General features: G+C 38.9%; 1 protein-coding gene across 2 annotated transcripts in view; it reads right to left on the reverse strand.

The window, feature by feature from the left end:
- Positions 1 to 14,645, reverse strand: part of NELF-B (negative elongation factor B) — a 59,777-nt gene that overhangs the window by 8,818 nt on the left and 36,314 nt on the right. The window lies entirely within an intron of this gene.

Genomic DNA, 14,645 nt, shown 5'->3' on the forward strand with positions numbered 1-14,645 from the left:
TACATACGTCAACTCAATAAATAGTTTCCTTTATCTAAAAATTGGAGCAAAGTAAAGCAGGTGCAAAGCTCATTTTAATTATACTAATAATTACTTCTATATTTGCTCAGAGAAACATGCTGACGGGAAACATGATATATTAAACAGTACTTTTTGGTAGTGGTAAAAAACTTAGTGAGACTTTGGTTTTAATAATATGAAAATTTTCATGATAAAATTTATTATTTGGATACTTAACTACTGTTAAAGTTAGCTTTATCTTTGTGTCATTCGGTCCAATCGGCATTTAAAAAAAATCAAAATACGATTGGCTAACTCACTAGGACTGTCTTTGTATTCATCTGTTTCCCATCAAATGGTGCTGGAATGTTTACGTTCTGTCATATTTCTTCATGACCATCCACTATGATGTGGGGAAGCTGGGTGGGTTTCCACTTTAATAGTAAGTATCCAAATAATTAATTTTATCAAGGAAATTATTATTTGGAAATGAATCTTACCTGCTGTTAATGTTAGTTGACTAACCACATTGAATGAGGATGGTGGGTTAGTGCAGACAGATGTTGGAACCACAAGAGGGTGTAAGGTCCTCATGGTGAGACTTGTCAGAAGATCCCTACAGGGAAAAGGGACTGTCTCATAGAGTATTTGTGACTCCTCTGCCCGAGCCAAAAGCCCATAACCAAAAGGCCAAAACTAAAGATAATTACTACCTTCATATATGAAGGTGCTCCTCTATACGCCAATGTGTACCTTCATGCCTCCAACATTTAATAGTGGGCTTCCTAACAACTAACAATAAGATAGAAAGCCAAGGTTACTATCACACAGGCAGTCACCAGTTACTGGCAGGAGTTCCATTCCCAACAGCGTGACGATAACTGAAAATTGGTAATAAGTGCCGATCCCTGGTTATCGGTGCTAAGATCTGGTTATCGGCGCCGATAAGTCGGGATCAGAGCCGATAACCGGGGACCAGCACTGATAGCTGGGGATGGGCGCCGATAACTGGAGATCGGCGTATATTGGTGCCGAAAATCCAGTCATCGTCAACACTAGACAAGCTCCGTAAAACTGGATCGCCGATAACCGTGGACTGCCTGTATTTGGTTAAGGAGAAAGAGTTCCCGCCACAAAGATACGACTAAGGGCTTAACATCTCATGCTGAAATTGAGCACTTGCAAAAAATGAGGCTAAAATAGTAGTTACTCCCCTGAGTTGCAAGACAACCTCCTCTAGAAGGAGGTTTTAAAGGAAATAAAGATATGTTTACAGTATGGAAGCCATGAGGATTATCTCCAAAAGGGTAAAATACTCAGGAATCAACTGTGTGTGCATAGACTTTAGCCATCTTGGTCACAGGAGTGTTTGGCCTTCTAACACCAAAGATAAATGCTTAATCTCCTCTTAAAGGTTTATGTCTGTCCAGGTAAACCCTTAACAGTTCTAACTGGACATAAGACAGCCAATATCCCATTGCTACCTAAGCAGATAAATTAGGCACTGTCACAAATCTTGGAAGGGCTTTCAATTCCAAGTCTTTTCCCTAAGCAATGAAGGAAAAGAGAGAGGTTGCCACTAGAGCAAAGCCAAAGAACAAGATAGGGCTTGAAGCCCACAAATATAACCTCTTAATAGAGTCCCCAACAAGAAAGGGCTTGAAGGACACTAATACACTTTGCCGTAACAAGAGCTGAAAGAAAAGTGTCTTCAAAGTTCTTAAGTGATGCCCTATCAAAGGGCTTAACTGAAGTTATGTCAACATCTGAAGGCTTACGTCTACATTTCATTGTAAATCCTAATTGGAAGAAGAAATTCCCACAACAAAAGATTGAAAACCTTTTCAATCTTTAAGTCATGAGCAATATTCCAGTCAGCATGATGTAAAACTGAAAGCAATTTAAATTGGGATCGTTGACCTCTGTGACAAAAAACTGCTTTGCATATCTGAGATATTGGTAGAGCTTAAATCAAGATACCTAGTGGAACGGGTCCTGTAAATCAAGATAACTATTGGAATGGGTGCTGGATATCACTCAGGACAAGCACCAAGATCAAAAAACAACCCTTATTGAAACACAAGTCTAACAGTGGAGGGCCTTCTACATTTAAGAATGGCTTCCTTGGCCATTTTAGAAATGCCCTTAGTGACAGGCAATCGACAGACAATCTCCACGTGGTGAAATGAAATATGTGGAGCTCCACAGGGTGCTAGAATAAGCTTGTCTAAAAAGATCCTTCCTGAACGGAAGATGACAAAGAGCATCTACCACCAGGAAAGAAATTTAGGAGAACCATTCTCTTTGGGGCCAAGGATGCACTAACAAAATCATCCTTGTGATCTGCAAAGTTCACAACTTGTTGAGCATTTCCTCAAAAATAGCTAACGGAGGAATAGCCTAAAGGTCTAGATTTGACCATTCTAGAAGGAAGGCATCAATTGCTCATGCCTGACGGTCCTGGCATGGAGGGCAGTAAACTGGTAGTGTAGTGTTTTGGGCAATTGTGAACAGGTGGGTGTTTGGGTCTCCCTAAAGGTTCCACAATGTCTGACAAACTTGAGAAAGAGGAGACTATCTGACTGGAGACCTTCCCCTTGGACAAAATGAGGAAATGAATGACGTTGCTGAACTGCCCAAAGCATAAGGTACTTTCTTTGCTAGCCTAAACAAATTTCTTGATTTCTCTCCTTGTTGTTTTATGTAAGAACTGAGACTTGGATAAGACTACTCTAAACTGCCAAGAGCTGTAGGATGTATACACTTCCTCTTCCAGACATCAAAAGTTACTCAGAATGGCCCCTCAATCTGCCTTTGAGGCATCTGAGGACAGTGTAAAGGTTCTTGAGGTCTACAGGCCAACCCATATAGTTCTCAACAGTGGTAGAAAATTGTTATCCTTCTATCTGTTGGTAAAAAAAACTTTCAACAAGAGATAGTTGATCCTCATCCTCAGATAATCAACTGACTGGGTTAGAAAAGCATAGATAGTCAACACTACCAAGGTTAGGCATAAAAAAAATTTTCATCATGAAACAAACTGGTGAGAAATGAACTAGTTGTTCAAATACAGTACTCTCATACCAAGCAGATGAATCCACACTGATAAGGGTTCAACTCACAGGAGAATACTATATTTCAACTCGAGCTCTGGGAAATGGAAGTACGTGTCCTACATGTCTACAAAACTTATTATCTTTTGTCCTTCCAAAAAGCTGCCACAACCAAACTGAATGACTCCCTGAAAAGGGAGTATAAAATGAATAAAACTGTTGAGACAGGACATGCCCATGGCTCAATGGCCTTGTTGCATAACAAGTGTTCAAACTATCTTCTAAACTCTGAACTTTTCTGTGTGCAGAGTGTGGAGAGATGGATATCAGGAAGCTGATGGGAGTAAAATATAACAACAAGTACAAAGTATCTTTCCCTGAGAACCATCACTACCAAATGTTCTACTTGATCCTTTTCCAGACACTTCTGAAAAAACTGCACACGGCCTACTGAGGATCTACATAGCCTACTTGAACTGGGAGTTCAAAACTTCAGTTAAGGTTATATGTGTAAAATATATGTCAGAACTCCAATGAAGCAGAACTCGAGAGCAATTGGGAAATTCTACATGGAACTTGTGTTATGCAGTGAATAAGTATGAGATTCACTGATCGGGATTGTGAAAGAGAGAGAGAGAGAGAGAGAGAGAGAGAGAGAGAGAGAGAGAGAGAGAGAGAGAGAGAGAGAGAGAGAGAGAGAGAGAGAGAGAGAGAGACGGTGTTGATAGTTTAAAATGATGAGCCATGAGACCAAGTAAATTGAAGTATAACCATAACAAACCTCCAAGATGTGGGAAAGGAAGGAGGAGTTGGAGGAAAGGCTATGAAGCGAAAAGGTCAGCAAAATTGACCTGATTTGTCCTTGCCAAAAGTGGGAGTTAAGATTGAACCATTAAGAGTAAAGTAGACGTCCTCAAGGAGGCGGAGTTTTATTCAACATAGGTCCAGAGTTCATTCTGATCAATTTTTAGTTAGAGTTAATTTGAAACCCATTTGGGTAGGGTCTGTCACTCTCTCCTCTCTGACATCAAGTAAATTTCTAAGTCCAGAGTGGCTAGCCGTGTGAACGAGTGTTAGTATTAAGAATAAAACTTATAAAAATTAGTGCCCGGCGAAATACTTACCCCCTCCTGAAAAGTAGAAAGTATTAATAGACAATTTCAACCTAACTTACCGAGTCCCCTGCGTTACTATCAAGTGAAAGTCAACATACAGAAATGGAGTCATTCATATGTGGTGCAACGCAATACAAATAAAAAGTGCACCGCATAACAAATAAAGTGGTGGCAGTATCGGAGGATTTCGCCCAGCGCACATTTGAAAAACATTAAATGTTCACGGCCCTAGAGAAATTTACAGAGAGTGAGCAGTGACTGCGCTAAAAACTAACTCTCAATTTAACAGTGCAAATAATTTCAAGACGGTCTTCAGCACTAGAAACACCAATACAGCATTAGAAGGTAGCAGAAGGGAACGAAGCAGAACGAAATATTCCACGAAGCAGTGAGACTTTATGCGTCGATCGGAGTGAAAAATTGACAGCGGTAAATCTCTGCCTAGTTTGAAACTTCCAAACGTTCGCATAAGATCAACAAGAAATTCAGTTTAATGATTATATATGACCCTAATAAGAACAATAGTAATAATCACGGCATAGAACAGTGGTGATTTTTATAAGAAGTATAACGAAAGAAGCGGCAACTCGCACAAACTTCGCCGATCACAGCAGCGGAGAAGACGAAAACAAACAGTGTTGGCGGACGTATGAAAGTCGCTAATATCTACGTCAGTTCAGTGAACTTTTCTATCGTGTACGGACTTAAATACACGAAATTCCCACAATTTTTGGTCGCTAAAAGGGAGACTTAGCGAAAGGTAGTGGTAGCAGAGCAGCGACGAAGACGGCGATGAACGAGAGTGGAAGCAATCGGAACGGCGATACAAATTTTAGAGGTCAACGCGTTGATAACCGCCTCTCGAAAAGGAAGTAACGCCTTCAATCCACAATTTGGAAGGATTCCAAATTTTTTTCTTCGACAAATTCAGCGAGCACGGACGGGAAGACGGCCAAGCTGAGTGAATTATCGCTGGATGCTAACGACAAATTGCGCTCAAGTGCAATCAGCGCGATCTTCAAGTGCAAGGCAACACGAAGCTAATTGAATAGTAAACAACCATTCCTAGTATCGGGGAATTATCAAGAGAATTTTTTTTTCTCTGTGAATTAAATTTTTTTTGTGTGCGTGAAATTTTTATATAATTATTATTCCCTGCAGTGTGCAAATAATTTTTTTTACATAAATAATTTAAGTAAATTATTTTCTTTTTGAAGAATAATTAATTGAATAATATTTCCTTATTGTTGTACGAAGGAAATAGTTTTTTTTTTCTCATATTTAGTAATTTTTTTTTACGAAATAGAAATTTTCGTTCACTTGGTGATAGGACAATTCTGTTTAAATTATTCTATCATAATAATTTTTTTTTGTTATACACTTGGCGCAGCATTTTGCAGTGGAACCCAAACAATTGTATACATAAATACTAATATCAGACTTTTTCAGATTGTGAGAGAGTCCTATGAAGGAATGAGTTAGGAAAAATTTGAATTTTTTTGTATAGAGGGATACAGTCAACTCAGCAAACATGCAATTGAAGTAAGTACCTGCTTCTCAAATTTTTTGTTTCAATTTTTCATTCTTGGAATCATTGAATATTTTATGAATTAATATGAATAACACTTTGGATGAAGTAATTTCCCGACCGCAACAGACAAGATGCGAAGACCAGACTCAATATAACCTAAGACCTGTACCTGAACGACTTTCTAGACCAATTGATCCTAGTAATACCAGACCCAGACGTTCTCGTAGTCAGTCCCACCGGTCCCCAACCCTTCAGTTGTAACCACTAACCCAATCTAAGTCAAGGTCCCCACTTAGTTTACGTGCCTAACCCTTCAGTTGTAACCACTAACCCAATAACTTCCATTGTAAATAGAAATTACAACATGGCGCAAGCCGCCGTAATCACCAAGCCACTAGATTTTGTGGAACGGTAGACCCAAGTAATGTAGATAAAAGTAGATTAGAAGAATATGGTGTAAATCGATGGTTGGCAGACACAGAAAGCAGAATTTCAGCTGCTGGTATCACAGATGAGAGAAAGAAAATAGATGAAGCACTCTTGTATGTTAGTATGGAACATGGTGATGCACATACAGTTCTTCATTCAGTACTTTTTAGGAAAATTACTCTGTTTAACGAATTCAAGAAACAGTGCTTACAATTTTGGCAACCAGAAGCACAGAAAGATCCATGGTACAACATAGGAACTTTCCATCATCAGAAATATGAGGGTAATCACTTAGTTTTAGCCACTAGAGTAGAAGAAGCTATAGATAGAGTGACGACAGATATGAAAGCTGTAGGAATTGTTGTTGGAAGGAAGGATGAATTTGATGATGATGAAACAGATTTAGCTAGTATATCCAAGGTACTTAGATATATGTCATTAGGACCAATCTACGATGCTTTGGGTAAGGAAGAAAGAGTAGCCTTAAAGAAGTACTGTGATAGAAAGCCAAATGATGGAATTGTACAAACCTTGATGTACATAGAAAGGAAAGTAAAACAGAATTCATCAAGTAGTAGTGCAGATTTTACGGGAACCGTAGCTAGTGGAAACCCAAGAAATAATAGCAATCAGTCCAATAGAAACCAATTGGGGCAAGCTAGGTCTAGGTATCAGGGAAATAGAAATTCGTTTGATAGAAACGGTGGGAACAACAATAGGAGATTTAATCAATCAAACAGAAACAATCAAGGTATGCCGCCAAATAGAGGTAGCAATGGGAATACCACTGGAACTAATGGAAATAACAGTGGAAATAACAGGACTCCTGGACAGAGGGGAGCTAGTCAAGGCCAAAATTCAGGGAATAATAGGCCACAGTCAAATAGGCAAAGATTAAATTGTGGAAATTGTGGTTATAACAACCATACAACCCAGAATTGTAGAAGAAACAAATGGTGTTCGAATTGCAATAAGACAGGACATTTGATCCACAACTGTTGGTACAACAAACAGGGAAATTCTCAGGGGTCTCAAAATAACCAAAGTACTCAGCCTAATAACCAAAATACCTCCCCCAGTAACCCAAATCAAGGGGATTCTCAGTGACAATCACAGAGAGCACAGCAGAAAGGTCCATCCTTACAGAAAGAAATAGTGACATTGAATAAGGATGTGTCCCAACAGACATTACTCGAAGTAATGAAATAGTGTTTTCTGTAAAGAATTTTAATACGTGTCAGGAAGAGTTGCCTATTATACAAGTACACTTAGAAGGTGTACTGAGTTCCATATTGTTGGATACAGGCAGTACTGTAAGTATCATAGATAAAGGCACTTTAACAAAACATATAGGTTGTGAGCTTTCCCAAATGAGAGAAATCTATAGAACCATAAAGGGGATCGCTGGAAAGCAAATAAGGGCTATAGGCAATGTCAATTTAGAGATAGAAATTCTAAATAAGAAATACAGGGAAGAGTTTGTGGTGTTGGAAGAGAAATATTTTCCAGCTCAAGCTCTATTTTCCTTCCAGGCTATGAAAAGATGTGGAATTGTACTAGATTGTAGCAATGGAAGAATAACTATCAAGGAAATTGATAGAGGAAATGTTTGCTCTCTTGAAGAAGAGGAACAGTTTCAGATAAACTTGATCACTTTTTACCTGAGACAGCCTCATCTGAAGAAGTAGACATCCAACAGATAGAAATAGAATTTAATGCTAACCCGGGTAGGACAGTGTGTAGAAATTCAATGATAGAAGAAATAGGAGAAGATAGACAAACTACTTTTAAAAGCCTAGAAGCCACTCAGGAGGAATTCTCAGATAGCAGGTATGAACCTGATAACTCAAGTGCACGACAAGTAGATACCTCCAAGAACTTAGTTCTTTTTCCCAACCTGACGATCCTGACACGCTAATAGATTGTAGTCACTTAATAATAAGAGAAGATACGGAAGAGAAGTATCTCAATGGGTGTTGCTGTTAGCAACCTGAAAAATGACAGAGATAGGTTCTGTGATACCACAAGATGAAAGTTCAGATGATACTGATGTCTGTTACACTGCTGATGTACAGAATGCAGAAGAAATCTGCTTAGTTAGTACTGCCGATGATAATCTTGTAAAACTCAAATTAAACAATAGCGTTATACTGCATCCACAAGGTCTGACAAAGGTTTGTCTTAGAATTGTAACAGATAAAAACCTAGGTGATACAGATGTGATATTAATTAATGAAGACTTACCAGACTTTGTGAAAATGGACAATTCCCTAGTAAGACTTAATGGTGGAAATTGCACGACTTATGTGTATAATTATTCTGACAAGAAACTAGAATTGCATGCCGGCATAGAATTCTGTAAGGGAATTGTGATTACTAACCTTTACTAACCCTAAGTGAAAAAGCATTTGTCTCTGTAGATGACACAAGAGTTAAATTAGAAGGGGAAGTAAATAATACAGATTTTCCTCAATGCAGGGACAGGTTAATACAGATATTAGAGAAATTTAGGAATGTTGTAGCAGTAACAGGAGATAAGTTAGGAAGGACAAATGTCCTGCAGCACAAAATAGTCATAGAAGATGTTGCTAGACCTTTTTATATACCTAACTACAAACTTCCAATAAGTCAAAGACCCATTGTAGACGAGATGGTTGAAGAGATGAAGGAAGATGGAGTCGTAATACCTTCTAAGTCACCTTATAATTCACCTTTACTTCTAGTTCCAAAGAAAGATGGTACTTGGAGGATGGTAATAGATTACCGTAAATTGAATTCCCACACCGTCCCTGATCGAATGCCAATGCCAGTCATTAATGACATGTTAGCTCAATTAGGAGGTGCCAAGGTTTTTTCTAGCCTCGATTTACTGAGTGGATATTGGCAAGTTCCTCTCGATGAAGAATCCAAGCATCTCACGGCATTCAGTACTCATAAAAGAACATTTGCAATTCGAGGTAATGCCGTTTGGTCTTACTTCAGCTCCTTTAACGCTTGTACGCTTTAATGCTGCAAATCTTAGGAGATGCTGAAGACGACGTTTATCTTGATGATGTAATAATTGCTAGTAAGGATATAGAGTCATTTAAAGACAATAGAATTAGTATTAGATAGGCTCAGAAAGGCCGGTTTAAAGGTAAAAATTAAGAAATGTCAGTTTCTGAAGAAATCTCTAGAATATCTAGGACATGTTATCAGTGAACATGGTTTGAAAATGCAAGAAGGAAAGATTAAGGCTATTGTGGACTATCCAGCCCCAAGAAATTTGAAGGCACTAAGAAGATTCCTAGGTATGGTAGGATATTATCGACCTTTCATAAAGGGATTTGCTACCATAGCAAAACCATTAACTGAGTTAACTAGGAAAGATGCTAGCTATGAGTGGAAAGATGAACAGGAAGCAGTGTTCAAAACACTAAAGGATATGTTGATAACAGATCCTATCCTAGTTTATCCAGACTTCGAGAAGGAATTCTACTTAGCCTGTGATGCTTCAAGTACAGGACTAGGTGCCGTCTTGATGCAAAAGGATAAAACAAGGATGAGGACTGTATACTATGCCAGTAGAGTTTTGAATGCAGCTGAAAGAAATTACAGTACAACAGAAAGGGAATGTTTAGCATTAGTCTGGGGATTACAGAAATTTAGACACATTTTGCTAGGACATAAAATTAATGTTCTTACAGATCATAAACCCATTTGTGATCTTTTCAAGAAAAGGGCTTTTACCAATAATATGAAGTTCAATAGATGGTTCGTTAGCGTATTAGAATTTGCCCCAGAATTTAGATACATACCTGGTAGATATAACACATTAGCTGACGCCTTATCTAGATCACAAGAAGAGAACGAGAAACAAATTACCACTCATAATTTCGCCTTCAGTTGTCAAATCACAGTCTTAGATTTAGACAAAGTTCGTCAGGAACAACAAAAGGATTCTAGAATAAGGGAAGTAATTGGTAACCTCTTGCAAGGTGAGGAAAACTCAGAGTTTCAGTTGATAGATGGATTATTGTACAAAACTTCAGACGAACCAAATGCTTGTTCACGTTTGTACATTCCTAATACACTAATACAGGACGTCTCAGAACTAACCCATTCATACAAGTTATCAGGACATCCTGGAATTAAGAAAACATGTAGAACAATCACTAGAAACTATTTTTGGCCTCGATGTAGTGAAGATGCTACTCAATTTGTTCAGAATTGTACCCTATGTAATATACATAAGGGGAATGTCAACGTAAAGGCTCCTCTGGAAATGTATCCTTCAGAATTAAATCCTTTTCAAGTAGTCACAATGGATTTCTTAGGTCCATTCCCGAACACCATCAGAGGAAATAAACAGATTTTAGTTTTCATTGACTATTTGACCAGATACGTAGAAATTGTTCCAACTAGAAACAGAGAAGCATCAATGGTGGCAGAAGCCTTTAAGTCTAGAATTATAACCAGACATTCATGTCCTCAAGTTTTGCTCTCAGACAATGCTGCTGAATTTACTAGTGACATTCTAAAGAAACTGTGTGCCTTTTATGAGATACAGAAATGTCAAATAACAGCACATAAGCCAAGCCCAAATGGAGCAGTAGAAAGAACAAATCGCAAGATAAAGGATGTTCTGAAAACATTGGTAACACCAAGCACTGAAGACTGGGACTTGACTCTCGAAGACATACAATTTACTCTAAACAACACAGTAAATGAATCAATAGGAGAAACTCCTCATTTCCTATTGTATGGCTACCAAAAGAGAATGCCAAATTCACTTTTGGATGATGCCGCACCACCCAGACGCATTTATAACTACGAGGACTATATTGCTTGGAAGACAAGACGTGCGTACTTAAACCGTTAAAGTCACCAGGGCTAGATTAAAGGAGTTACATAAAAATCTAGTAAGTATTACAATAACAGATCCACCATACCTTCGTTAAAGGTAGGACAACAAGTTTATGTACTCAATCATGTTCTTGAAGGACCTAATATTAAAGTATCACCGAAATCCCGAGGTCCATATAGAGTTTTAGAAGTTTTGAAGTTGAATAAATTCAAGTTAATGCATGAGATTACCTTGAAAGAATCCATTGTACATTGGAACCACATTAAAGTAGTTCATTCAGAACCTTGGTCGTCTACCCAGTTGAAAGATTTGCCTAATAAAGATAAGATAGATAATAAAATAGAATATTCAATGACCCCAAGGTATAATTTGAGAAGAAGGTAATGGCAAGTGCAATGGTAAACAAATGTAGTTGATAAGATTTTACTGCTTAATAACATTATTTCAGCAAATGGATTGTTTGGTGGTTGGCAGTGAGTCAAATTGTGAACTCACTCGTTACAACTAAGGAAGGGAGCCATCATCAAGGAACTTGGCAAGGTAAAGATGATACAGGACCTAGCCATTGTTAAGATAGGAACGGAGCCCATTATCGATCAGAGAGAGCAGTTAGTCCAGCTGAGCAATCAGATACAGGCAGGATTACAAAGTGTCCAAGATAGAAATTTGTATGCGACATGCTCTCCAAGTTGCAGAGGGACATCGATAGTGTTATGCCAAGGAAAGTAGTAAAGCGATCACTCATACCCTTTATAGGCGTCGCTTTACACAATCTCTTTGGAGTGGCGACCGATGGTAATGTTGAAAGGCTAAAGGAAAGATTGGCACAACTTGAAAATTGGGCTTCTAAGCAGGGCACTGTCTATAATAAAGTAATAGGAAATGTCAATCAAAATCAGAAAATGATCACAGTGCTGAAAGAATTTGTGAATAGTGCACTCCATAATGTTTCATCAGAAATTGCTAGAATCCATCAAACAGAAATGATGGAGCAACTGCTCATAGAAACAAGTAATTTCCTTCTGGAATACAAGGAATTACTCAATGCAATCATGATGGCAGGTAAAAACCTGCTGTCGCCTTTTCTGATAACCCCTAGTGAAATTGAAGCCATTATCCAGAAGTGTGTTGCAAACAACCATTTGAAGCCACTAGTGGACTATTATGGCCTGATCACAGTGAAAGTGGTAGCCAATCAAATCATACTAGTGATCCCTTTCAACAATCCAGACATCAACTCATTGATGTCAGTCTATCCATTCCCAATGGTAGTAGATAATAAGTCCATTGTACTAGAAGGAACAGTTCGACACTTTGCCTTGCAGCATGATTCTTTCCTAGTGACCGAAATTCCCGAACATGAGTTCAGGGAATGTGTCATGGTTAATGATGGTGTATATGTTTGTAACATTGTGCAAAAAAGGCTGTAGGGGCAAGACCCTAGAGGGAAGACTTCAACGGTAGTGCTAAAAATATCTAATCGCCTGAATCAAGACATCTAGGTGACGACCTTATCACTAAGGAGTTATGGAGACAATGATGGACCATTTTCAAAAACAGCTACTAATGGCTGAGCAGGACTACCTCATATGATTTTAAACAACTGTTCTGTTACTTTACAACTGAGTGGTAAAAGGAATAAGACATTCCTCCCGTTAGCCTTGGAAAGGCTAACGGGTCTATCATCTTCAAGACTAATATAATTATTATTATTAACATATCTTGAATGTATCTATTCATCTGTTATAGACTGATATATCCATCCTTACCTTCCAAAATTTTAGCCACGAAGCTAAGGCCAGTGTTTATCTTTAGGTATAAGAGCCTAACCTAAGGCACTGGGCCTATGTTACCTTAGCCTAAGGTAAACATGGGATAGCTTAGCCTAATGTATTGTAGCCTATGTTGAATTTAGACCTATACGCCTTATATAACATAGCCTACAAAAAGGGGGGGGTTATGTAGACCAAGCAGACATCATATCTACATACATATAAACATACATATCTACATATGCATGCAGAAACATTACACACATATATTACTCTTACATTAATCAGGCTGTAACGCTAAGAGTTAAATCCTGCATTCAAAGGTACTTTTGCCTCACAGTTAGGCCAAATTACCTTACCAGGAGTCTTTGTTTCCTAGGTCCAAGAACTTGAAACTGGAAGTTGAACAGAAGGCGGTGAAAACGTACATTGTATGCAAGTCCTAACCCAGCTCTAAGCAGCTTCAAAACTGGAGAAATTTGTAGTGGCATCCGAAAACTAACATAAAAGGCTTGCTCTACAAGTATAGTTGCGATCACAAAACACTACTCAAGTTAAGAGCAGAGTTAATAACACTAAACAGTTTCTGTTTCTCTTCGCCAGATACATAATCCATTTCTCAAAGGCTCCACTTCATGAAAACGCAACCCACCATAATCAGTGTAACTTCTTACTCGTATTAACAGGAGCTGAGATATAAGTAGACTAAGCGGGGCCAGTTAACGGCATCATCCTTGGCAAAAGGAAGTGAAAACGAAACAAAGCAAGCTATGCACTGTTTAAGTACTAAAGGAGAATCAACTAAATCACGGTTGAAACATGTAAATGGAGAAACACGTCGGCATGCTGGAGTAAGTACTGGACAGAGGGTGGGGAAGCAGGAAGGTTCTTGCATGATGTCATCACATAACTGTGAAGGAATGCGTGAGGCGAATACTGAAAAGCAAGAGCTGACTAACACCAGGCTAACTCACTCTAGATAAGTATTGTCGCAAGGTGACGAATACAAGATGATAGAGAGAAAAACTGAGTAAGAGGAGGGGGAGGGCTACAGTCTACTTAGGGACGATACCAGAGACAAAAGAAAACAGCAAAAACGACATGTGGCTCAGAACTACTAAGGCAAACAAAATGTCTGAAGTTCTAACACTACCAACCACCTACATTACAATACACTTTCCAAAGGGATGTTACGGGAGTGTGCCAGTGTTGCCAACTTTGAGGAAAAACCACTATGTTCAGTGGATTTCAGGCTGCCGCAGTTGGCAACACTGGAGCCAACTCATGCAAGTCAACCCATGGAACCCATCCAGCTGGAGCTGTGCAGTAGCTTGGTGCCAAAACCGAACTGGAAAAAATGGTGAGAGAGAGTTGTCGATGCACACACAGCCTTGGTTCCCTGTCAGAGGAGACAATCAACTGACACAGGGCAGTCCAGAGGGCGGGCTACAGACAAAAGCCAAGGCTCCAACAACTTCGCTCTTGTGGGGGAAATCAAACAAGGTCGAAAACTGGGGGGAGGGCAATTTTGGCCCTAATATTTTGATCAACACCTAACCATTAAAAGAATACATGTCAGTTACTATTAATTTTCTCCTGAACCACCTAGGGAGCAAAAGAAGGTGGAGCAGAATAAGAGAGAGAGAGAGAGAGAGAGAGAGAGAGAGAGAGAGAGAGAGAGAGATTAACCTAGGCTATCAGGTAGGCTAATGAAGGAGAAGCAACACTGGAAGACAAAAGGAAAAAACTGAATAGGCTGCTGGTGTGCCCTAATTGTCTACGTAAACTATCGGCCTCTAACATCTTCTGATACTTCACAAAAATTTACATCCTCTCATCACTCATATCTACATCAAGAAAACCACACTCAAGCCTGGGCAGCTAGTCTAACGTGGCTCC

This window comes from Macrobrachium rosenbergii, chromosome 19, assembly GCF_040412425.1.
Source record: "Macrobrachium rosenbergii isolate ZJJX-2024 chromosome 19, ASM4041242v1, whole genome shotgun sequence".
Taxonomy (NCBI): domain Eukaryota; kingdom Metazoa; phylum Arthropoda; class Malacostraca; order Decapoda; family Palaemonidae; genus Macrobrachium; species Macrobrachium rosenbergii.